Below are 21,205 nucleotides of genomic sequence, written 5' to 3' on the forward strand. Positions count from 1 at the left end.
CTCAATACTCTGTGACGGGTTCAGATTTTACTGTCCTTGGTTCACCGGAAAAACAGATCAAATATTGTCTGGCCAGAAACGGTATCAACTACCAGGCACTCATAGTATGCATTTACTGTAGGCTAGCCATTCGTGCGTAACAAGAGTGCTTATCGACTCCCACCCACTTGTTTCTTTCACGCACAACTATTTTAAAGTTGACAAGGGAGGAGTGTTTCACTGCAAAATCAAGGTAGGTCCTACCGAGATTTGAACTCGGATCGCAGGATTCAGAGTCCTGAGTGCTAACCATTACACCATAGAACCCTATACAGAGTAATTATTGTAGACTTCCGATTTTCCTGTCATTTGTACACCGGATAAACAGCAGATTATGAGATTATTGGTTGGCCATGTGAATAATTCAGCACAAAAAATAGGAAGGTTCTGAACTCGGATCACTGGATTCAAAGTCCAGAGTGCTAACCATTACACCATAGAACCATATTCTAAAGCCACATGGAAATTGAAAAAAAAATAATTCTGCGTTTAATTAGCAACAGCGGACTGTCGTTCCTTCACGTGTTGCAAATACTTTCAACTGACAACAATATTTGGACAGCTATATTCTAGTTCCACGAGGCAAATTAATTGACATTCTAGGATCGTCCAAGATTTAAACTCGGATTTTCGGATTCAGAGTCCTGAGTGATAACCTTTACAGCATAGAACCCTGTACTCAATACTCTGTGACGGGTTCAGATTTTACTGTCCTTGGTTCACCGGAAAAACAGATCAAATATTGTCTGGCCAGAAACGGTATCAACTACCAGGCACTCATAGTATGCATTTACTGTAGGCTAGCCATTCGTGCGTAACAAGAGTGCTTATCGACTCCCACCCACTTGTTTCTTTCACGCACAACTATTTTAAAGTTGACAAGGGAGGAGTGTTTCACTGCAAAATCAAGGTAGGTCCTACCGAGATTTGAACTCGGATCGCAGGATTCAGAGTCCTGAGTGCTAACCATTACACCATAGAACCCTATACAGAGTAATTATTGTAGACTTCCGATTTTCCTGTCATTTGTACACCGGATAAACAGCAGATTATGAGATTATTGGTTGGCCATGTGAATAATTCAGCACAAAAAATAGGAAGGTTCTACCGAGATTTGAACTCGGATCACTGGATTCAAAGTCCAGAGTGCTAACCATTACACCATAGAACCATATTCTAAATCCACATGGAAATTGAAAAAAAAAAAATCTGTGTTTAATTAGCAACAGTGGACTGTCGTTCCTTCACGTGTTGCAAATACTTTCAACTGACAACAATATTTGGACAGCTATATTCTAGTTCCACGAGGCAAATTAATTGACATTCTAGGATCGTCCAAGATTTAAACTCGGATTTTCGGATTCAGAGTCCTGAGTGATAACCTTTACAGCATAGAACCCTGTACTCAATACTCTGTGACGGGTTCAGATTTTACTGTCCTTGGTTCACCGGAAAAACAGATCAAATATTGTCTGGCCAGAAACGGTATCAACTACCAGGCACTCATAGTATGCATTTACTGTAGGCTAGCCATTCGTGCGTAACAAGAGTGCTTATCGACTCCCACCCACTTGTTTCTTTCACGCACAACTATTTTAAAGTTGACAAGGGAGGAGTGTTTCACTGCAAAATCAAGGTAGGTCCTACCGAGATTTGAACTCGGATCGCAGGATTCAGAGTCCTGAGTGCTAACCATTACACCATAGAACCCTATACAGAGTAATTATTGTAGACTTCCGATTTTCCTGTCATTTGTACACCGGATAAACAGCAGATTATGAGATTATTGGTTGGCCATGTGAATAATTCAGCACAAAAAATAGGAAGGTTCTGAACTCGGATCACTGGATTCAAAGTCCAGAGTGCTAACCATTACACCATAGAACCATATTCTAAAGCCACATGGAAATTGAAAAAAAAATAATTCTGCGTTTAATTAGCAACAGCGGACTGTCGTTCCTTCACGTGTTGCAAATACTTTCAACTGACAACAATATTTGGACAGCTATATTCTAGTTCCACGAGGCAAATTAATTGACATTCTAGGATCGTCCAAGATTTAAACTCGGATTTTCGGATTCAGAGTCCTGAGTGATAACCTTTACAGCATAGAACCCTGTACTCAATACTCTGTGACGGGTTCAGATTTTACTGTCCTTGGTTCACCGGAAAAACAGATCAAATATTGTCTGGCCAGAAACGGTATCAACTACCAGGCACTCATAGTATGCATTTACTGTAGGCTAGCCATTCGTGCGTAACAAGAGTGCTTATCGACTCCCACCCACTTGTTTCTTTCACGCACAACTATTTTAAAGTTGACAAGGGAGGAGTGTTTCACTGCAAAATCAAGGTAGGTCCTACCGAGATTTGAACTCGGATCGCAGGATTCAGAGTCCTGAGTGCTAACCATTACACCATAGAACCCTATACAGAGTAATTATTGTAGACTTCCGATTTTCCTGTCATTTGTACACCGGATAAACAGCAGATTATGAGATTATTGGTTGGCCATGTGAATAATTCAGCACAAAAAATAGGAAGGTTCTACCGAGATTTGAACTCGGATCACTGGATTCAAAGTCCAGAGTGCTAACCATTACACCATAGAACCATATTCTAAATCCACATGGAAATTGAAAAAAAAAAATCTGTGTTTAATTAGCAACAGTGGACTGTCGTTCCTTCACGTGTTGCAAATACTTTCAACTGACAACAATATTTGGACAGCTATATTCTAGTTCCACGAGGCAAATTAATTGACATTCTAGGATCGTCCAAGATTTAAACTCGGATTTTCGGATTCAGAGTCCTGAGTGATAACCTTTACAGCATAGAACCCTGTACTCAATACTCTGTGACGGGTTCAGATTTTACTGTCCTTGGTTCACCGGAAAAACAGATCAAATATTGTCTGGCCAGAAACGGTATCAACTACCAGGCACTCATAGTATGCATTTACTGTAGGCTAGCCATTCGTGCGTAACAAGAGTGCTTATCGACTCCCACCCACTTGTTTCTTTCACGCACAACTATTTTAAAGTTGACAAGGGAGGAGTGTTTCACTGCAAAATCAAGGTAGGTCCTACCGAGATTTGAACTCGGATCGCAGGATTCAGAGTCCTGAGTGCTAACCATTACACCATAGAACCCTATACAGAGTAATTATTGTAGACTTCCGATTTTCCTGTCATTTGTACACCGGATAAACAGCAGATTATGAGATTATTGGTTGGCCATGTGAATAATTCAGCACAAAAAATAGGAAGGTTCTACCGAGATTTGAACTCGGATCACTGGATTCAAAGTCCAGAGTGCTAACCATTACACCATAGAACCATATTCTAAATCCACATGGAAATTGAAAAAAAAAAATCTGTGTTTAATTAGCAACAGTGGACTGTCGTTCCTTCACGTGTTGCAAATACTTTCAACTGACAACAATATTTGGACAGCTATATTCTAGTTCCACGAGGCAAATTAATTGACATGGTAGGATCGTCCAAGATTTAAACTCGGATTGTAGGATTCAGAGTCCTGAGTGATAACCTTTACAGCATAGAACCCTGTACTCAATACTCTGTGACGGGTTCAGATTTTACTGTCCTTGGTTCACCGGAAAAACAGATCAAATATTGTCTGGCCAGAAACGGTATCAACTACCAGGCACTCATAGTATGCATTTACTGTAGGCTAGCCATTCGTGCGTAACAAGAGTGCTTATCGACTCCCACCCACTTGTTTCTTTCACGCACAACTATTTTAAAGTTGACAAGGGAGGAGTGTTTCACTGCAAAATCAAGGTAGGTCCTACCGAGATTTGAACTCGGATCGCAGGATTCAGAGTCCTGAGTGCTAACCATTACACCATAGAACCCTATACAGAGTAATTATTGTAGACTTCCGATTTTCCTGTCATTTGTACACCGGATAAACAGCAGATTATGAGATTATTGGTTGGCCATGTGAATAATTCAGCACAAAAAATAGGAAGGTTCTACCGAGATTTGAACTCGGATCACTGGATTCAAAGTCCAGAGTGCTAACCATTACACCATAGAACCATATTCTAAATCCACATGGAAATTGAAAAAAAAAAATCTGTGTTTAATTAGCAACAGTGGACTGTCGTTCCTTCACGTGTTGCAAATACTTTCAACTGACAACAATATTTGGACAGCTATATTCTAGTTCCACGAGGCAAATTAATTGACATGGTAGGATCGTCCAAGATTTAAACTCGGATTGTAGGATTCAGAGTCCTGAGTGATATCCTTTACAGCATAGAACCCTGTACTCAATACTCTGTGACGGGTTCAGATTTTACTGTCCTTGGTTCACCGGAAAAACAGATCAAATATTGTCTGGCCAGAAACGGTATCAACTACCAGGCACTCATAGTATGCATTTACTGTAGGCTAGCCATTCGTGCGTAACAAGAGTGCTTATCGACTCCCACCCACTTGTTTCTTTCACGCACAACTATTTTAAAGTTGACAAGGGAGGAGTGTTTCACTGCAAAATCAAGGTAGGTCCTACCGAGATTTGAACTCGGATCGCAGGATTCAGAGTCCTGAGTGCTAACCATTACACCATAGAACCCTATACAGAGTAATTATTGTAGACTTCCGATTTTCCTGTCATTTGTACACCGGATAAACAGCAGATTATGAGATTATTGGTTGGCCATGTGAATAATTCAGCACAAAAAATAGGAAGGTTCTACCGAGATTTGAACTCGGATCACTGGATTCAAAGTCCAGAGTGCTAACCATTACACCATAGAACCATATTCTAAATCCACATGGAAATTGAAAAAAAAAAAATCTGTGTTTAATTAGCAACAGTGGACTGTCGTTCCTTCACGTGTTGCAAATACTTTCAACTGACAACAATATTTGGACAGCTATATTCTAGTTCCACGAGGCAAATTAATTGACATGGTAGGATCGTCCAAGATTTAAACTCGGATTGTAGGATTCAGAGTCCTGAGTGATATCCTTTACAGCATAGAACCCTGTACTCAATACTCTGTGACGGGTTCAGATTTTACTGTCCTTGGTTCACCGGAAAAACAGATCAAATATTGTCTGGCCAGAAACGGTATCAACTACCAGGCACTCATAGTATGCATTTACTGTAGGCTAGCCATTCGTGCGTAACAAGAGTGCTTATCGACTCCCACCCACTTGTTTCTTTCACGCACAACTATTTTAAAGTTGACAAGGGAGGAGTGTTTCACTGCAAAATCAAGGTAGGTCCTACCGAGATTTGAACTCGGATCGCAGGATTCAGAGTCCTGAGTGCTAACCATTACACCATAGAACCCTATACAGAGTAATTATTGTAGACTTCCGATTTTCCTGTCATTTGTACACCGGATAAACAGCAGATTATGAGATTATTGGTTGGCCATGTGAATAATTCAGCACAAAAAATAGGAAGGTTCTACCGAGATTTGAACTCGGATCACTGGATTCAAAGTCCAGAGTGCTAACCATTACACCATAGAACCATATTCTAAATCCACATGGAAATTGAAAAAAAAAAAATCTGTGTTTAATTAGCAACAGTGGACTGTCGTTCCTTCACGTGTTGCAAATACTTTCAACTGACAACAATATTTGGACAGCTATATTCTAGTTCCACGAGGCAAATTAATTGACATGGTAGGATCGTCCAAGATTTAAACTCGGATTGTAGGATTCAGAGTCCTGAGTGATATCCTTTACAGCATAGAACCCTGTACTCAATACTCTGTGACGGGTTCAGATTTTACTGTCCTTGGTTCACCGGAAAAACAGATCAAATATTGTCTGGCCAGAAACGGTATCAACTACCAGGCACTCATAGTATGCATTTACTGTAGGCTAGCCATTCGTGCGTAACAAGAGTGCTTATCGACTCCCACCCACTTGTTTCTTTCACGCACAACTATTTTAAAGTTGACAAGGGAGGAGTGTTTCACTGCAAAATCAAGGTAGGTCCTACCGAGATTTGAACTCGGATCGCAGGATTCAGAGTCCTGAGTGCTAACCATTACACCATAGAACCCTATACAGAGTAATTATTGTAGACTTCCGATTTTCCTGTCATTTGTACACCGGATAAACAGCAGATTATGAGATTATTGGTTGGCCATGTGAATAATTCAGCACAAAAAATAGGAAGGTTCTGAACTCGGATCACTGGATTCAAAGTCCAGAGTGCTAACCATTACACCATAGAACCATATTCTAAAGCCACATGGAAATTGAAAAAAAAATAATTCTGTGTTTAATTAGCAACAGCGGACTGTCGTTCCTTCACGTGTTGCAAATACTTTCAACTGACAACAATATTTGGACAGCTATATTCGGGTTCCACGAGGCAAATTAATTGACATGGTAGGATCGTCCAAGATTTAAACTCGGATTTTCGGATTCAGAGTCCTGAGTGATAACCTTTACAGCATAGAACCCTGTACTCAATACTCTGTGACGGGTTCAGATTTTACTGTCCTTGGTTCACCGGAAAAACAGATCAAATATTGTCTGGCCAGAAACGGTATCAACTACCAGGCACTCATAGTATGCATTTACTGTAGGCTAGCCATTCGTGCGTAACAAGAGTGCTTATCGACTCCCACCCACTTGTTTCTTTCACGCACAACTATTTTAAAGTTGACAAGGGAGGAGTGTTTCACTGCAAAATCAAGGTAGGTCCTACCGAGATTTGAACTCGGATCGCAGGATTCAGAGTCCTGAGTGCTAACCATTACACCATAGAACCCTATACAGAGTAATTATTGTAGACTTCCGATTTTCCTGTCATTTGTACACCGGATAAACAGCAGATTATGAGATTATTGGTTGGCCATGTGAATAATTCAGCACAAAAAATAGGAAGGTTCTACCGAGATTTGAACTCGGATCACTGGATTCAAAGTCCAGAGTGCTAACCATTACACCATAGAACCATATTCTAAATCCACATGGAAATTGAAAAAAAAAAAATCTGTGTTTAATTAGCAACAGTGGACTGTCGTTCCTTCACGTGTTGCAAATACTTTCAACTGACAACAATATTTGGACAGCTATATTCTAGTTCCACGAGGCAAATTAATTGACATGGTAGGATCGTCCAAGATTTAAACTCGGATTGTAGGATTCAGAGTCCTGAGTGATAACCTTTACAGCATAGAACCCTGTACTCAATACTCTGTGACGGGTTCAGATTTTACTGTCCTTGGTTCACCGGAAAAACAGATCAAATATTGTCTGGCCAGAAACGGTATCAACTACCAGGCACTCATAGTATGCATTTACTGTAGGCTAGCCATTCGTGCGTAACAAGAGTGCTTATCGACTCCCACCCACTTGTTTCTTTCACGCACAACTATTTTAAAGTTGACAAGGGAGGAGTGTTTCACTGCAAAATCAAGGTAGGTCCTACCGAGATTTGAACTCGGATCGCAGGATTCAGAGTCCTGAGTGCTAACCATTACACCATAGAACCCTATACAGAGTAATTATTGTAGACTTCCGATTTTCCTGTCATTTGTACACCGGATAAACAGCAGATTATGAGATTATTGGTTGGCCATGTGAATAATTCAGCACAAAAAATAGGAAGGTTCTACCGAGATTTGAACTCGGATCACTGGATTCAAAGTCCAGAGTGCTAACCATTACACCATAGAACCATATTCTAAATCCACATGGAAATTGAAAAAAAAAAATCTGTGTTTAATTAGCAACAGTGGACTGTCGTTCCTTCACGTGTTGCAAATACTTTCAACTGACAACAATATTTGGACAGCTATATTCTAGTTCCACGAGGCAAATTAATTGACATGGTAGGATCGTCCAAGATTTAAACTCGGATTGTAGGATTCAGAGTCCTGAGTGATATCCTTTACAGCATAGAACCCTGTACTCAATACTCTGTGACGGGTTCAGATTTTACTGTCCTTGGTTCACCGGAAAAACAGATCAAATATTGTCTGGCCAGAAACGGTATCAACTACCAGGCACTCATAGTATGCATTTACTGTAGGCTAGCCATTCGTGCGTAACAAGAGTGCTTATCGACTCCCACCCACTTGTTTCTTTCACGCACAACTATTTTAAAGTTGACAAGGGAGGAGTGTTTCACTGCAAAATCAAGGTAGGTCCTACCGAGATTTGAACTCGGATCGCAGGATTCAGAGTCCTGAGTGCTAACCATTACACCATAGAACCCTATACAGAGTAATTATTGTAGACTTCCGATTTTCCTGTCATTTGTACACCGGATAAACAGCAGATTATGAGATTATTGGTTGGCCATGTGAATAATTCAGCACAAAAAATAGGAAGGTTCTACCGAGATTTGAACTCGGATCACTGGATTCAAAGTCCAGAGTGCTAACCATTACACCATAGAACCATATTCTAAATCCACATGGAAATTGAAAAAAAAAAATCTGTGTTTAATTAGCAACAGTGGACTGTCGTTCCTTCACGTGTTGCAAATACTTTCAACTGACAACAATATTTGGACAGCTATATTCTAGTTCCACGAGGCAAATTAATTGACATGGTAGGATCGTCCAAGATTTAAACTCGGATTGTAGGATTCAGAGTCCTGAGTGATATCCTTTACAGCATAGAACCCTGTACTCAATACTCTGTGACGGGTTCAGATTTTACTGTCCTTGGTTCACCGGAAAAACAGATCAAATATTGTCTGGCCAGAAACGGTATCAACTACCAGGCACTCATAGTATGCATTTACCGTAGGCTAGCCATTCGTGCGTAACAAGAGTGCTTATCGACTCCCACCCACTTGTTTCTTTCACGCACAACTATTTTAAAGTTGACAAGGGAGGAGTGTGTCACTGCAAAATCAAGGTAGGTCCTACCGAGATTTGAACTCGGATCGCAGGATTCAGAGTCCTGAGTGCTAACCATTACACCATAGAACCCTATACAGAGTAATTATTGTAGACTTCCGATTTTCCTGTCATTTGTACACCGGATAAACAGCAGATTATGAGATTATTGGTTGGCCATGTGAATAATTCAGCACAAAAAATAGGAAGGTTCTACCGAGATTTGAACTCGGATCACTGGATTCAAAGTCCAGAGTGCTAACCATTACACCATAGAACCATATTCTAAATCCACATGGAAATTGAAAAAAAAAAATCTGTGTTTAATTAGCAACAGTGGACTGTCGTTCCTTCACGTGTTGCAAATACTTTCAACTGACAACAATATTTGGACAGCTATATTCTAGTTCCACGAGGCAAATTAATTGACATGGTAGGATCGTCCAAGATTTAAACTCGGATTGTAGGATTCAGAGTCCTGAGTGATATCCTTTACAGCATAGAACCCTGTACTCAATACTCTGTGACGGGTTCAGATTTTACTGTCCTTGGTTCACCGGAAAAACAGATCAAATATTGTCTGGCCAGAAACGGTATCAACTACCAGGCACTCATAGTATGCATTTACTGTAGGCTAGCCATTCGTGCGTAACAAGAGTGCTTATCGACTCCCACCCACTTGTTTCTTTCACGCACAACTATTTTAAAGTTGACAAGGGAGGAGTGTTTCACTGCAAAATCAAGGTAGGTCCTACCGAGATTTGAACTCGGATCGCAGGATTCAGAGTCCTGAGTGCTAACCATTACACCATAGAACCCTATACAGAGTAATTATTGTAGACTTCCGATTTTCCTGTCATTTGTACACCGGATAAACAGCAGATTATGAGATTATTGGTTGGCCATGTGAATAATTCAGCACAAAAAATAGGAAGGTTCTACCGAGATTTGAACTCGGATCACTGGATTCAAAGTCCAGAGTGCTAACCATTACACCATAGAACCATATTCTAAATCCACATGGAAATTGAAAAAAAAAAAATCTGTGTTTAATTAGCAACAGTGGACTGTCGTTCCTTCACGTGTTGCAAATACTTTCAACTGACAACAATATTTGGACAGCTATATTCTAGTTCCACGAGGCAAATTAATTGACATGGTAGGATCGTCCAAGATTTAAACTCGGATTGTAGGATTCAGAGTCCTGAGTGATATCCTTTACAGCATAGAACCCTGTACTCAATACTCTGTGACGGGTTCAGATTTTACTGTCCTTGGTTCACCGGAAAAACAGATCAAATATTGTCTGGCCAGAAACGGTATCAACTACCAGGCACTCATAGTATGCATTTACTGTAGGCTAGCCATTCGTGCGTAACAAGAGTGCTTATCGACTCCCACCCACTTGTTTCTTTCACGCACAACTATTTTAAAGTTGACAAGGGAGGAGTGTTTCACTGCAAAATCAAGGTAGGTCCTACCGAGATTTGAACTCGGATCGCAGGATTCAGAGTCCTGAGTGCTAACCATTACACCATAGAACCCTATACAGAGTAATTATTGTAGACTTCCGATTTTCCTGTCATTTGTACACCGGATAAACAGCAGATTATGAGATTATTGGTTGGCCATGTGAATAATTCAGCACAAAAAATAGGAAGGTTCTACCGAGATTTGAACTCGGATCACTGGATTCAAAGTCCAGAGTGCTAACCATTACACCATAGAACCATATTCTAAATCCACATGGAAATTGAAAAAAAAAAATCTGTGTTTAATTAGCAACAGTGGACTGTCGTTCCTTCACGTGTTGCAAATACTTTCAACTGACAACAATATTTGGACAGCTATATTCTAGTTCCACGAGGCAAATTAATTGACATGGTAGGATCGTCCAAGATTTAAACTCGGATTGTAGGATTCAGAGTCCTGAGTGATATCCTTTACAGCATAGAACCCTGTACTCAATACTCTGTGACGGGTTCAGATTTTACTGTCCTTGGTTCACCGGAAAAACAGATCAAATATTGTCTGGCCAGAAACGGTATCAACTACCAGGCACTCATAGTATGCATTTACTGTAGGCTAGCCATTCGTGCGTAACAAGAGTGCTTATCGACTCCCACCCACTTGTTTCTTTCACGCACAACTATTTTAAAGTTGACAAGGGAGGAGTGTGTCACTGCAAAATCAAGGTAGGTCCTACCGAGATTTGAACTCGGATCGCAGGATTCAGAGTCCTGAGTGCTAACCATTACACCATAGAACCCTATACAGAGTAATTATTGTAGACTTCCGATTTTCCTGTCATTTGTACACCGGATAAACAGCAGATTATGAGATTATTGGTTGGCCATGTGAATAATTCAGCACAAAAAATAGGAAGGTTCTACCGAGATTTGAACTCGGATCACTGGATTCAAAGTCCAGAGTGCTAACCATTACACCATAGAACCATATTCTAAATCCACATGGAAATTGAAAAAAAAAAAATCTGTGTTTAATTAGCAACAGTGGACTGTCGTTCCTTCACGTGTTGCAAATACTTTCAACTGACAACAATATTTGGACAGCTATATTCTAGTTCCACGAGGCAAATTAATTGACATGGTAGGATCGTCCAAGATTTAAACTCGGATTGTAGGATTCAGAGTCCTGAGTGATATCCTTTACAGCATAGAACCCTGTACTCAATACTCTGTGACGGGTTCAGATTTTACTGTCCTTGGTTCACCGGAAAAACAGATCAAATATTGTCTGGCCAGAAACGGTATCAACTACCAGGCACTCATAGTATGCATTTACCGTAGGCTAGCCATTCGTGCGTAACAAGAGTGCTTATCGACTCCCACCCACTTGTTTCTTTCACGCACAACTATTTTAAAGTTGACAAGGGAGGAGTGTGTCACTGCAAAATCAAGGTAGGTCCTACCGAGATTTGAACTCGGATCGCAGGATTCAGAGTCCTGAGTGCTAACCATTACACCATAGAACCCTATACAGAGTAATTATTGTAGACTTCCGATTTTCCTGTCATTTGTACACCGGATAAACAGCAGATTATGAGATTATTGGTTGGCCATGTGAATAATTCAGCACAAAAAATAGGAAGGTTCTACCGAGATTTGAACTCGGATCACTGGATTCAAAGTCCAGAGTGCTAACCATTACACCATAGAACCATATTCTAAATCCACATGGAAATTGAAAAAAAAAAATCTGTGTTTAATTAGCAACAGTGGACTGTCGTTCCTTCACGTGTTGCAAATACTTTCAACTGACAACAATATTTGGACAGCTATATTCTAGTTCCACGAGGCAAATTAATTGACATGGTAGGATCGTCCAAGATTTAAACTCGGATTGTAGGATTCAGAGTCCTGAGTGATATCCTTTACAGCATAGAACCCTGTACTCAATACTCTGTGACGGGTTCAGATTTTACTGTCCTTGGTTCACCGGAAAAACAGATCAAATATTGTCTGGCCAGAAATGGTATCAACTACCAGGCACTCATAGTATGCATTTACCGTAGGCTAGCCATTCGTGCGTAACAAGAGTGCTTATCGACTCCCACCCACTTGTTTCTTTCACGCACAACTATTTTAAAGTTGACAAGGGAGGAGTGTGTCACTGCAAAATCAAGGTAGGTCCTACCGAGATTTGAACTCGGATCGCAGGATTCAGAGTCCTGAGTGCTAACCATTACACCATAGAACCCTATACAGAGTAATTATTGTAGACTTCCGATTTTCCTGTCATTTGTACACCGGATAAACAGCAGATTATGAGATTATTGGTTGGCCATGTGAATAATTCAGCACAAAAAATAGGAAGGTTCTACCGAGATTTGAACTCGGATCACTGGATTCAAAGTCCAGAGTGCTAACCATTACACCATAGAACCATATTCTAAATCCACATGGAAATTGAAAAAAAAAAATCTGTGTTTAATTAGCAACAGTGGACTGTCGTTCCTTCACGTGTTGCAAATACTTTCAACTGACAACAATATTTGGACAGCTATATTCTAGTTCCACGAGGCAAATTAATTGACATGGTAGGATCGTCCAAGATTTAAACTCGGATTGTAGGATTCAGAGTCCTGAGTGATATCCTTTACAGCATAGAACCCTGTACTCAATACTCTGTGACGGGTTCAGATTTTACTGTCCTTGGTTCACCGGAAAAACAGATCAAATATTGTCTGGCCAGAAATGGTATCAACTACCAGGCACTCATAGTATGCATTTACCGTAGGCTAGCCATTCGTGCGTAACAAGAGTGCTTATCGACTCCCACCCACTTGTTTCTTTCACGCACAACTATTTTAAAGTTGACAAGGGAGGAGTGTGTCACTGCAAAATCAAGGTAGGTCCTACCGAGATTTGAACTCGGATCGCAGGATTCAGAGTCCTGAGTGCTAACCATTACACCATAGAACCCTATACAGAGTAATTATTGTAGACTTCCGATTTTCCTGTCATTTGTACACCGGATAAACAGCAGATTATGAGATTATTGGTTGGCCATGTGAATAATTCAGCACAAAAAATAGGAAGGTTCTACCGAGATTTGAACTCGGATCACTGGATTCAAAGTCCAGAGTGCTAACCATTACACCATAGAACCATATTCTAAATCCACATGGAAATTGAAAAAAAAAAAAATCTGTGTTTAATTAGCAACAGTGGACTGTCGTTCCTTCACGTGTTGCAAATACTTTCAACTGACAACAATATTTGGACAGCTATATTCTAGTTCCACGAGGCAAATTAATTGACATGGTAGGATCGTCCAAGATTTAAACTCGGATTGTAGGATTCAGAGTCCTGAGTGATATCCTTTACAGCATAGAACCCTGTACTCAATACTCTGTGACGGGTTCAGATTTTACTGTCCTTTGTTCACCGGAAAAACAGATCAAATATTGTCTGGCCAGAAATGGTATCAACTACCAGGCACTCATAGTATGCATTTACCGTAGGCTAGCCATTCGTGCGTAACAAGAGTGCTTATCGACTCCCACCCACTTGTTTCTTTCACGCACAACTATTTTAAAGTTGACAAGGGAGGAGTGTGTCACTGCAAAATCAAGGTAGGTCCTACCGAGATTTGAACTCGGATCGCAGGATTCAATGTCCTGAGTGCTAACCATTACACCATAGAACCCTATACAGAGTAATTATTGTAGACTTCCGATTTTCCTGTCATTTGTACACCGGATAAACAGCAGATTATGAGATTATTGGTTGGCCATGTGAATAATTCAGCACAAAAAATAGGAAGGTTCTACCGAGATTTGAACTCGGATCACTGGATTCAAAGTCCAGAGTGCTAACCATTACACCATAGAACCATATTCTAAATCCACATGGAAATTGAAAAAAAAATAATTCTGTGTTTAATTAGCAACAGCGGACTGTCGTTCCTTCACGTGTTGCAAATACTTTCAACTGACAACAATATTTGGACAGCTATATTCGGGTTCCACGAGGCAAATTAATTGACATGGTAGGATCGTCCAAGATTTAAACTCGGATTGTAGGATTCAGAGTCCTGAGTGATATCCTTTACAGCATAGAACCCTGTACTCAATACTCTGTGACGGGTTCAGATTTTACTGTCCTTGGTTCACCGGAAAAACAGATCAAATATTGTCTGGCCAGAAACGGTATCAACTACCAGGCACTCATAGTATGCATTTACCGTAGGCTAGCCATTCGTGCGTAACAAGAGTGCTTATCGACTCCCACCCACTTGTTTCTTTCACGCACAACTATTTTAAAGTTGACAAGGGAGGAGTGTGTCACTGCAAAATCAAGGTAGGTCCTACCGAGATTTGAACTCGGATCGCAGGATTCAGAGTCCTGAGTGCTAACCATTACACCATAGAACCCTATACAGAGTAATTATTGTAGACTTCCGATTTTCCTGTCATTTGTACACCGGATAAACAGCAGATTATGAGATTATTGGTTGGCCATGTGAATAATTCAGCACAAAAAATAGGAAGGTTCTACCGAGATTTGAACTCGGATCACTGGATTCAAAGTCCAGAGTGCTAACCATTACACCATAGAACCATATTCTAAAGCCACATGGAAATTGAAAAAAAAATAATTCTGCGTTTAATTAGCAACAGCGGACTGTCGTTCCTTCACGTGTTGCAAATACTTTCAACTGACAACAATATTTGGACAGCTATATTCTAGTTCCACGAGGCAAATTAATTGACATGGTAGGATCGTCCAAGATTTAAACTCGGATTGTAGGATTCAGAGTCCTGAGTGATATCCTTTACAGCATAGAACCCTGTACTCAATACTCTGTGACGGGTTCCACGAGGCAAATGAATTGACATGGTAGGATCTGTCCTTCGGTTCACCGGATAACCTTTAAAACAACCCTGATCAAAATATTGTCCTTGGTTCACCGGAAAAACAGAAATTGTCTGGCCAGAAACGGTATCAACTACCAGGCACTCATAGTATGCATTTACCGTAGGCTAGCCATTCGTGCGTAACAAGAGTGCTTATCGACTCCCACCCACTTGTTTCTTTCACGCACAACTATTTTAAAGTTGACAAGGGAGGAGTGTGTCACTAAAAAATCAAGGCTTATCGACTCCCACCCACTTGTTTCTTTCACGCAAAACTATTTTAAAGTTGACATGGGAGGAGTGTGTCACTTCAAAATCAAGGTAGGTCCTACCGAGATTTGAACTCGGATCGCAGGATTCAGAGTCTTGAGTCCTAACCATTACACCATAGTACCCTATACACAGTTATTATTGTAGACTTCCGATTTTCATGTCATTTGTACACCGGATAAACAGCAGATTATGAGATTATTGGTTGGCCATGTGAATAATTCAGCACAAAAAATAGGAAGGTTCTACCGAGATTTGAACTCGGATCACTGGATTCAAAGTCCAGAGTGCTAACCATTACACCATAGAACCATATTCTAAAGCCACATGGAAATTGAAAAAAAAATAATTCTGCGTTTAATTAGCAACAGCGGACTGTCGTTCCATCACGTGTTGCAAATACTTTCAACTGACAACAATATTTGGACAGCTATATTCTAGTTCCACGAGGCAAATGAATTGACATGGTAGGATCGTCCAAGATTTAAACTCGAATTTTCGGATTCAGAGTCCTGAGTGATAACCTTTACAGCATAAAACCCTGTACTCAATACTCTGTGACTGTTTCAGATTTTACTGTCCTTGGTTCACCGGAAAAACAGATCAAATATTGTCTGGCCAGAAACGGTATCAACTACCAGGCACTCATAGTATGCATTTACCCTAGGCTAGCCATTCGTGCGTAACAAGAGTGCTTATCGACTCCCACCCACTTGTTTCTTTCACGCACAACTATTTTAAAGTTGACAAGGGAGGAGTGTGTCACTGCAAAATCAAGGTAGGTCCTACCGAGATTTGAACTCGGATCGCAGGATTCAGAGTCCTGAGTGCTAACCATTACACCATAGAACTCTATACAGAGTAATTATTGTAGACTTCCGATTTTCCTGTCATTTGTACACCGGATAAACAGCAGATTATGAGATTATTGGTTGGCCATGTGAATAATTCAGCACAAAAAATAGGAAGGTTCTACCGAGATTTGAACTCGGATCACTGGATTCAAAGTCCAGAGTGCTAACCATTACACCATAGAACCATATTCTAAATCCAGATGGAAATTGAAAAAAAAATAATTCTGCGTTTAATTAGCAACAGCGGACTGTCGTTCCATCACGTGTTGCAAATACTTTCAACTGACAACAATATTTGGACAGCTATATTCTAGTTCCACGAGGCAAATTAATTGACATTCTAGGATCGTCCAAGATTTAAACTCGGATTGTAGGATTCAGAGTCCTGAGTGATAACCTTAACAGCATAGAACCCTGTACTCAATACTCTGTGACGGGTTCAGATTTTTCTGTCCTGGATTCACCGGAAAAACAGATCAAATATTGTCTGACCAGAAACGGTATCAACTACTGTCGTTGACTACGGACTGTCGTTCCATCACGTGTTGCAAATACTTTCAACTGACAACAATATTTGGACAGCTATATTCTAGTTCCACGAGGCAAATGAATTGACATGGTAGGATCGTCCAAGATTTAAACTCGAATTTTCGGATTCAGAGTCCTGAGTGATAACCTTTACAGCATACAACCCTGTACTCAATACTCTGTGACGGGTTCAGATTTTACTGTCCTTGGTTCACCGGAAAAACAGATAAAATATTGTCTGGCCAGAAACGGTATCTACTACCAGGCACTCATAGTATGCATTTACCGTAGGCTAGCCATTCGTGCGTAACAAGAGTGCTTATCGACTCCCACCCACTTGTTTCTTTCACGCACAACTATTTTAAAGTTGACAAGGGTGTGTCACTGCAAAATCAAGGTAGGTCCTACCGAGATTTGAACTCGGATCGCAGGATTCAGAGTCCTGAGTGCTAACCATTACACCATAGAACCCTATACAGAGTAATTATTGTAGACTTCCGATTTTGCTGTCATTTGTACACCGGATTAACAGCAGATTATGAGATTATTGTTTGGCCATGTGAATAATTCAGCACAAAAAATAGGAAGGTTCTACCGAGATTTGAACTCGGATCACTGGATTCAAAGTCCAGAGTGCTAACCATTACACCATAGAACCATATTCTAAATCTACATGGAAATTGAAAAAAAAAAATTGCGTTTAATTAGCAACAGCGGACTGTCGTTCCTTCACGTGTTGCAAATACTTTCAACTGACAACAATATTTGGACAGCTATATTCTAGTTCTACGAGGCAAATTAATTGACATGGTAGGATCGTCCAAGATTTAAACTTGGATTGTAGGATTCAGAGTTCTGAGTGATAACCTTTACAGCATATAACCCTGTACTCAATACTCTGTGACGGGTTCAGATTTTACTGTCCTTGGTTCACTGGAAAAACAGATAAAATATTTTCTGGCCAGAAACGGTATCAACGTACCAGGCACTCGTAGTATGCATTTACCGTAGGCTAGCCATTCGTGCGTAACAAGAGAGCTTATCGACTCCCACCCACTTGTTTCTTTCATTCACAACTATTTTAAAGTTGACAGGGGAGGAGTGTGTCACTGCAAAATCAAGGTAGGTCCTACCGAGATTTGAACTCGGATCGCAGGATTCAGAGTCCTGAGTGCTAACCATTACACCATAGAACCCTATTGAGAGTAATTATTGTAGAGTTCCGATTTTCTCGTCATTTGTACACCGGATAAACAGCAGACTATGAGATTATTGGTTGGCCATGTGAATAATTCAGCACAAAAAATAGGAAGGTTCTAACGAGATTTGAACTCGGATCACAGGATTCAGAGTCCTGAGTGCTAACCATTACACAATATAACCCTGTAGAGAGTAATTACTGTGGAGTTCCGAATTTCCTGTCATTCAGCACAAAAAATAGGAAGGTTCTACAGAGATTTGAACTCAGATCACTGGATTTAAAGTCCAGAGTGCTAACCATTACACCATAGAAGCATATTACAAAACCACATGGAAATTGAAAAAAAAATAAAAATCTGCGTTTAAATTAGCAACAGCGGACTGTCGTTCCTTCACGTGTTGCAAATAGTTTCAACTGACAACAATATTTGGACAGCTATATTCGAGTTCCACGAGGCAAATTAATTGACATGGTAGGATCATCCAAGATTTAAACTCGGATTGTAGGATTCAGAGTCCTGAGTGATAACCTTTACAGCATAGAACCCTGTACTCAATACTCTGTGACGGGAGGTAGGACATGGTAGGATCGTCTGGGCTACCCTACCATTTACCGGTATCAACTGGGCTACCCTACGGTATCAACTGGGCTTGTCCAATAAGAATTGACTACTACATACTTGCTAAACCAGGCCAGAGCAGAGCTCTTAACATTTTTACAAGTATCATGAAGCACCTAAAAAACAGGTAAAGTTTCATTCTTGAACAGCAGTGAACATTAGACAGAGCCGTAGTTGGGGAATCAAATCAAATCAAACTTTATTTGTCACATGCGCCAAACACAACAGGTGTAGACCTTACAGTGAAATGCTTACTTACGAGCCCCTAACCAACAATGCAGTTAAAAAAAAATACAGATAAGAATAAGAGATAAAAGTAACAAAAATTAAAGGGCAGCAGTGAAATAACAATCTCTCTCATGGTGATGGGGGTGATGGTGTTTAGTTGGAGTGTCTGACAGTGTCAGGGTTGATGGTGTTTAGTTGGGTGTCTGACAGTGTTGGGGTGATGGTGTTTAGTTGGGGTGTCTGACATGTTGTTGGGGGTGATGGTGTTTGGATGGGGTGTCTGACAGTGTTGGGGTGATGGTGTTTAGGTGGAGTGTCTGACAGTGTCAGGGTTGATGGTGCTTGTTTTGGGTGTCTGACAGTGTTGGGGTGATGGTGTTTAGTTGGGGTGTCTGACAGTGTTGTTGGAAGTGATGGTGTTTAGTTGGGGTGTCTGACAGTGTTGGGGAGATGGTGTTTATTTGGGTTGTCTGACAGTGTTGGGGTGATAGTGTTTAGTTGGGGTGTCTGACATGTTGTTGGGGTGATGGTGTTTAGTTGGGGTGTCTGACATGTTGTTGTGGTGATGGTGCTATTTGGGGTGATGGTGTTTAGTTGGGGAGTCTGACAGTGTTGGGGTGATAGTGTTTAGTTGGGGTGTCTGACATGTTGTTGGGGTGATGGTGTTTAGTTGTGGTGTCTGACAGTGTTGTTGGGGAGATGGTGTTTAGTTGGGGTGTCTGACACTGTTGGTTGATGGTGTTTGGTTGGGGTGTCTGACAGTTTTGGGGTGATGGCGTTTAGTTGGGGTGTCTGATAGTGTTGTTGGGGAGATGGTGTTTAGTTGGGGTGTCTGACACTGTTGGGTGATGGTGTTTGGTTGGGGTGTCTGACAGTTTTGGGGTGATGGCGTTTAGTTGGGGTGTCTGATAGTGTTGTTGGGAAGATGGTGTTTAGTTGGGGTGTCTGACAGTGTTGTTGGGGTGATGGCGTTTAGTTGGGGTGTCTGACAGTGTTGTTGGGGAGATGGTGTTTAGTTGGGGTGTCTGACAGTGTTGTTGGGGAGATGGTGTTTAGTTGGGGTGTCTGACACTGTTGGTTGATGGTGTTTGGTTGGGGTGTCTGACAGTGTTGGGGTGATGGTGTTTGGTTGGGGTGTCTGATAGTGTTGTTGGGGTGATGGTGTTTAGTTGGGGTGTCTGACAGTTTTGGGGTGATGGTGTTTGGTTGGGGTGTCTGATAGTGTTGTTGGGGAGATGGTGTTTAGTTGGGGTGTCTGACAGTTTTGGTGTGATGGTGTTTAGTTTGGATGTCTGACGGTTTTGGGGTGTCTGACAGTGTTGAGGTGATGGTGTTTAGTTGGGGTGTCTGACAGTTTTGGGGTGATGGTGTTTAGTTGGGGTGTCTGACAGTTTTGGGGTGATGGTGTTTAGTTGGGGTGTCTGACAGTGTTGGGTGATGGTGTTTGGTTGGGGTGTCTGACAGTTTTGGGCTGATGGTGTTGAGTTGGAGTGTCTGACATGTTGTTGGGGTTATGGTGTTTAGTTGGGGTGTCTGACAGTGTTGGGGTGATGGTGTTATTAGGGGTGTCTGACAGTGTTGGGGTGATGGTTAGTGGTGGTGTCTGACAGTGTTGGGGTGATGGTTAGTTGTGGTGTCTGACAGTGTTGGGGTGATGGTGTTATTAGGGGTGTCTGACAGTGTTGGGGGTTATGGTGTTATTAGGGGTGTCTGACAGTGTTGGGGTGATGGTTAGTTGTGGTGTCTGACAGTGTTGGGGTGATGGTGTTATTAGGGGTGTCTGAAAGTGTTGGGGGTTATGGTGTTTAGTTGGGGTGTCTGACAGTGTTGGGGTGATGGTGTTATTAGGGGTGTCTGACAGTGTTGGGGTGATGGTGTTATTAGGGGTGTCTGACAGTGTTGGGGGTTATGGTGTTATTAGGGGTGTCTGACAGTGTTGGGGGTGATGGTTAGTTGTGGAGTCTGACAGTGTTGGGGGTTATGGTGTTATTAGGGGTGTCTGACAGTGTTGGGGGTGATGGTTAGTTGTGGTGTCTGACAGTGTTGGGGTGATGGTGTTTAGTTGGGGTGTCTGACAGTGTTGGGGTGATGGTGTTTAGTTGGGGTGTCTGACAGTGTTGGGGTGATGGTGTTTAGTTGGGGTGTCTGACAGTGTTGGGGTGATGGTGTTTAGTTGGGGTGTCTGACAGTGGATGTAGTTTAGTCTTAGCTGAGACATTATATAGAGTCA

The 21,205-nt window shown here is 41.2% G+C and overlaps 45 non-coding genes across 45 annotated transcripts; all 45 read right to left on the reverse strand.

Annotated features, from left to right (window-relative positions):
• Positions 1-234: 234 nt before the first annotated feature.
• trnaq-cug (transfer RNA glutamine (anticodon CUG)) lies at positions 235-306 on the reverse strand. The gene has a single exon. It is a non-coding gene; the product is annotated as a tRNA-Gln (tRNA).
• Positions 307-951: 645 nt separating this feature from the next.
• trnaq-cug (transfer RNA glutamine (anticodon CUG)) lies at positions 952-1,023 on the reverse strand. Its single transcript has one exon. It is a non-coding gene; the product is annotated as a tRNA-Gln (tRNA).
• A 115-nt stretch (positions 1,024-1,138) lies between these two features.
• On the reverse strand, positions 1,139-1,210 carry trnaq-uug (transfer RNA glutamine (anticodon UUG)). Its single transcript has one exon. It is a non-coding gene; the product is annotated as a tRNA-Gln (tRNA).
• A 467-nt stretch (positions 1,211-1,677) lies between these two features.
• On the reverse strand, positions 1,678-1,749 carry trnaq-cug (transfer RNA glutamine (anticodon CUG)). The gene has a single exon. It is a non-coding gene; the product is annotated as a tRNA-Gln (tRNA).
• A 645-nt stretch (positions 1,750-2,394) lies between these two features.
• On the reverse strand, positions 2,395-2,466 carry trnaq-cug (transfer RNA glutamine (anticodon CUG)). The gene has a single exon. It is a non-coding gene; the product is annotated as a tRNA-Gln (tRNA).
• A 115-nt stretch (positions 2,467-2,581) lies between these two features.
• trnaq-uug (transfer RNA glutamine (anticodon UUG)) lies at positions 2,582-2,653 on the reverse strand. Its single transcript has one exon. It is a non-coding gene; the product is annotated as a tRNA-Gln (tRNA).
• Positions 2,654-3,119: 466 nt separating this feature from the next.
• On the reverse strand, positions 3,120-3,191 carry trnaq-cug (transfer RNA glutamine (anticodon CUG)). The gene has a single exon. It is a non-coding gene; the product is annotated as a tRNA-Gln (tRNA).
• Positions 3,192-3,306: 115 nt separating this feature from the next.
• trnaq-uug (transfer RNA glutamine (anticodon UUG)) lies at positions 3,307-3,378 on the reverse strand. The gene has a single exon. It is a non-coding gene; the product is annotated as a tRNA-Gln (tRNA).
• A 466-nt stretch (positions 3,379-3,844) lies between these two features.
• trnaq-cug (transfer RNA glutamine (anticodon CUG)) lies at positions 3,845-3,916 on the reverse strand. The gene has a single exon. It is a non-coding gene; the product is annotated as a tRNA-Gln (tRNA).
• A 115-nt stretch (positions 3,917-4,031) lies between these two features.
• Positions 4,032-4,103, reverse strand: trnaq-uug (transfer RNA glutamine (anticodon UUG)). The gene has a single exon. It is a non-coding gene; the product is annotated as a tRNA-Gln (tRNA).
• A 466-nt stretch (positions 4,104-4,569) lies between these two features.
• On the reverse strand, positions 4,570-4,641 carry trnaq-cug (transfer RNA glutamine (anticodon CUG)). Its single transcript has one exon. It is a non-coding gene; the product is annotated as a tRNA-Gln (tRNA).
• Positions 4,642-4,756: 115 nt separating this feature from the next.
• Positions 4,757-4,828, reverse strand: trnaq-uug (transfer RNA glutamine (anticodon UUG)). The gene has a single exon. It is a non-coding gene; the product is annotated as a tRNA-Gln (tRNA).
• A 467-nt stretch (positions 4,829-5,295) lies between these two features.
• trnaq-cug (transfer RNA glutamine (anticodon CUG)) lies at positions 5,296-5,367 on the reverse strand. Its single transcript has one exon. It is a non-coding gene; the product is annotated as a tRNA-Gln (tRNA).
• Positions 5,368-5,482: 115 nt separating this feature from the next.
• trnaq-uug (transfer RNA glutamine (anticodon UUG)) lies at positions 5,483-5,554 on the reverse strand. Its single transcript has one exon. It is a non-coding gene; the product is annotated as a tRNA-Gln (tRNA).
• Positions 5,555-6,021: 467 nt separating this feature from the next.
• trnaq-cug (transfer RNA glutamine (anticodon CUG)) lies at positions 6,022-6,093 on the reverse strand. The gene has a single exon. It is a non-coding gene; the product is annotated as a tRNA-Gln (tRNA).
• A 645-nt stretch (positions 6,094-6,738) lies between these two features.
• On the reverse strand, positions 6,739-6,810 carry trnaq-cug (transfer RNA glutamine (anticodon CUG)). Its single transcript has one exon. It is a non-coding gene; the product is annotated as a tRNA-Gln (tRNA).
• Positions 6,811-6,925: 115 nt separating this feature from the next.
• Positions 6,926-6,997, reverse strand: trnaq-uug (transfer RNA glutamine (anticodon UUG)). The gene has a single exon. It is a non-coding gene; the product is annotated as a tRNA-Gln (tRNA).
• Positions 6,998-7,464: 467 nt separating this feature from the next.
• On the reverse strand, positions 7,465-7,536 carry trnaq-cug (transfer RNA glutamine (anticodon CUG)). The gene has a single exon. It is a non-coding gene; the product is annotated as a tRNA-Gln (tRNA).
• A 115-nt stretch (positions 7,537-7,651) lies between these two features.
• On the reverse strand, positions 7,652-7,723 carry trnaq-uug (transfer RNA glutamine (anticodon UUG)). The gene has a single exon. It is a non-coding gene; the product is annotated as a tRNA-Gln (tRNA).
• Positions 7,724-8,189: 466 nt separating this feature from the next.
• Positions 8,190-8,261, reverse strand: trnaq-cug (transfer RNA glutamine (anticodon CUG)). The gene has a single exon. It is a non-coding gene; the product is annotated as a tRNA-Gln (tRNA).
• Positions 8,262-8,376: 115 nt separating this feature from the next.
• On the reverse strand, positions 8,377-8,448 carry trnaq-uug (transfer RNA glutamine (anticodon UUG)). The gene has a single exon. It is a non-coding gene; the product is annotated as a tRNA-Gln (tRNA).
• A 466-nt stretch (positions 8,449-8,914) lies between these two features.
• On the reverse strand, positions 8,915-8,986 carry trnaq-cug (transfer RNA glutamine (anticodon CUG)). Its single transcript has one exon. It is a non-coding gene; the product is annotated as a tRNA-Gln (tRNA).
• A 115-nt stretch (positions 8,987-9,101) lies between these two features.
• On the reverse strand, positions 9,102-9,173 carry trnaq-uug (transfer RNA glutamine (anticodon UUG)). Its single transcript has one exon. It is a non-coding gene; the product is annotated as a tRNA-Gln (tRNA).
• Positions 9,174-9,639: 466 nt separating this feature from the next.
• trnaq-cug (transfer RNA glutamine (anticodon CUG)) lies at positions 9,640-9,711 on the reverse strand. The gene has a single exon. It is a non-coding gene; the product is annotated as a tRNA-Gln (tRNA).
• Positions 9,712-9,826: 115 nt separating this feature from the next.
• Positions 9,827-9,898, reverse strand: trnaq-uug (transfer RNA glutamine (anticodon UUG)). The gene has a single exon. It is a non-coding gene; the product is annotated as a tRNA-Gln (tRNA).
• Positions 9,899-10,365: 467 nt separating this feature from the next.
• Positions 10,366-10,437, reverse strand: trnaq-cug (transfer RNA glutamine (anticodon CUG)). The gene has a single exon. It is a non-coding gene; the product is annotated as a tRNA-Gln (tRNA).
• A 115-nt stretch (positions 10,438-10,552) lies between these two features.
• On the reverse strand, positions 10,553-10,624 carry trnaq-uug (transfer RNA glutamine (anticodon UUG)). The gene has a single exon. It is a non-coding gene; the product is annotated as a tRNA-Gln (tRNA).
• A 466-nt stretch (positions 10,625-11,090) lies between these two features.
• Positions 11,091-11,162, reverse strand: trnaq-cug (transfer RNA glutamine (anticodon CUG)). Its single transcript has one exon. It is a non-coding gene; the product is annotated as a tRNA-Gln (tRNA).
• Positions 11,163-11,277: 115 nt separating this feature from the next.
• trnaq-uug (transfer RNA glutamine (anticodon UUG)) lies at positions 11,278-11,349 on the reverse strand. The gene has a single exon. It is a non-coding gene; the product is annotated as a tRNA-Gln (tRNA).
• A 467-nt stretch (positions 11,350-11,816) lies between these two features.
• Positions 11,817-11,888, reverse strand: trnaq-cug (transfer RNA glutamine (anticodon CUG)). Its single transcript has one exon. It is a non-coding gene; the product is annotated as a tRNA-Gln (tRNA).
• A 115-nt stretch (positions 11,889-12,003) lies between these two features.
• Positions 12,004-12,075, reverse strand: trnaq-uug (transfer RNA glutamine (anticodon UUG)). Its single transcript has one exon. It is a non-coding gene; the product is annotated as a tRNA-Gln (tRNA).
• A 466-nt stretch (positions 12,076-12,541) lies between these two features.
• On the reverse strand, positions 12,542-12,613 carry trnaq-cug (transfer RNA glutamine (anticodon CUG)). The gene has a single exon. It is a non-coding gene; the product is annotated as a tRNA-Gln (tRNA).
• A 115-nt stretch (positions 12,614-12,728) lies between these two features.
• Positions 12,729-12,800, reverse strand: trnaq-uug (transfer RNA glutamine (anticodon UUG)). Its single transcript has one exon. It is a non-coding gene; the product is annotated as a tRNA-Gln (tRNA).
• A 466-nt stretch (positions 12,801-13,266) lies between these two features.
• trnaq-cug (transfer RNA glutamine (anticodon CUG)) lies at positions 13,267-13,338 on the reverse strand. The gene has a single exon. It is a non-coding gene; the product is annotated as a tRNA-Gln (tRNA).
• A 115-nt stretch (positions 13,339-13,453) lies between these two features.
• trnaq-uug (transfer RNA glutamine (anticodon UUG)) lies at positions 13,454-13,525 on the reverse strand. The gene has a single exon. It is a non-coding gene; the product is annotated as a tRNA-Gln (tRNA).
• Positions 13,526-13,993: 468 nt separating this feature from the next.
• On the reverse strand, positions 13,994-14,065 carry trnaq-uug (transfer RNA glutamine (anticodon UUG)). The gene has a single exon. It is a non-coding gene; the product is annotated as a tRNA-Gln (tRNA).
• Positions 14,066-14,180: 115 nt separating this feature from the next.
• On the reverse strand, positions 14,181-14,252 carry trnaq-uug (transfer RNA glutamine (anticodon UUG)). Its single transcript has one exon. It is a non-coding gene; the product is annotated as a tRNA-Gln (tRNA).
• A 468-nt stretch (positions 14,253-14,720) lies between these two features.
• Positions 14,721-14,792, reverse strand: trnaq-cug (transfer RNA glutamine (anticodon CUG)). Its single transcript has one exon. It is a non-coding gene; the product is annotated as a tRNA-Gln (tRNA).
• Positions 14,793-14,907: 115 nt separating this feature from the next.
• Positions 14,908-14,979, reverse strand: trnaq-uug (transfer RNA glutamine (anticodon UUG)). Its single transcript has one exon. It is a non-coding gene; the product is annotated as a tRNA-Gln (tRNA).
• Positions 14,980-15,785: 806 nt separating this feature from the next.
• trnaq-uug (transfer RNA glutamine (anticodon UUG)) lies at positions 15,786-15,857 on the reverse strand. The gene has a single exon. It is a non-coding gene; the product is annotated as a tRNA-Gln (tRNA).
• A 468-nt stretch (positions 15,858-16,325) lies between these two features.
• On the reverse strand, positions 16,326-16,397 carry trnaq-cug (transfer RNA glutamine (anticodon CUG)). Its single transcript has one exon. It is a non-coding gene; the product is annotated as a tRNA-Gln (tRNA).
• Positions 16,398-16,512: 115 nt separating this feature from the next.
• Positions 16,513-16,584, reverse strand: trnaq-uug (transfer RNA glutamine (anticodon UUG)). The gene has a single exon. It is a non-coding gene; the product is annotated as a tRNA-Gln (tRNA).
• Positions 16,585-17,326: 742 nt separating this feature from the next.
• On the reverse strand, positions 17,327-17,398 carry trnaq-cug (transfer RNA glutamine (anticodon CUG)). Its single transcript has one exon. It is a non-coding gene; the product is annotated as a tRNA-Gln (tRNA).
• A 115-nt stretch (positions 17,399-17,513) lies between these two features.
• trnaq-uug (transfer RNA glutamine (anticodon UUG)) lies at positions 17,514-17,585 on the reverse strand. The gene has a single exon. It is a non-coding gene; the product is annotated as a tRNA-Gln (tRNA).
• Positions 17,586-18,051: 466 nt separating this feature from the next.
• On the reverse strand, positions 18,052-18,123 carry trnaq-cug (transfer RNA glutamine (anticodon CUG)). The gene has a single exon. It is a non-coding gene; the product is annotated as a tRNA-Gln (tRNA).
• Positions 18,124-21,205: the final 3,082 nt, after the last annotated feature.

The sequence above is a fragment of the Oncorhynchus clarkii genome, unplaced genomic scaffold (genome assembly GCF_045791955.1).
Source record: "Oncorhynchus clarkii lewisi isolate Uvic-CL-2024 unplaced genomic scaffold, UVic_Ocla_1.0 unplaced_contig_5668_pilon_pilon, whole genome shotgun sequence".
In the NCBI taxonomy this organism is placed as follows: Eukaryota; Metazoa; Chordata; class Actinopteri; order Salmoniformes; family Salmonidae; genus Oncorhynchus; species Oncorhynchus clarkii.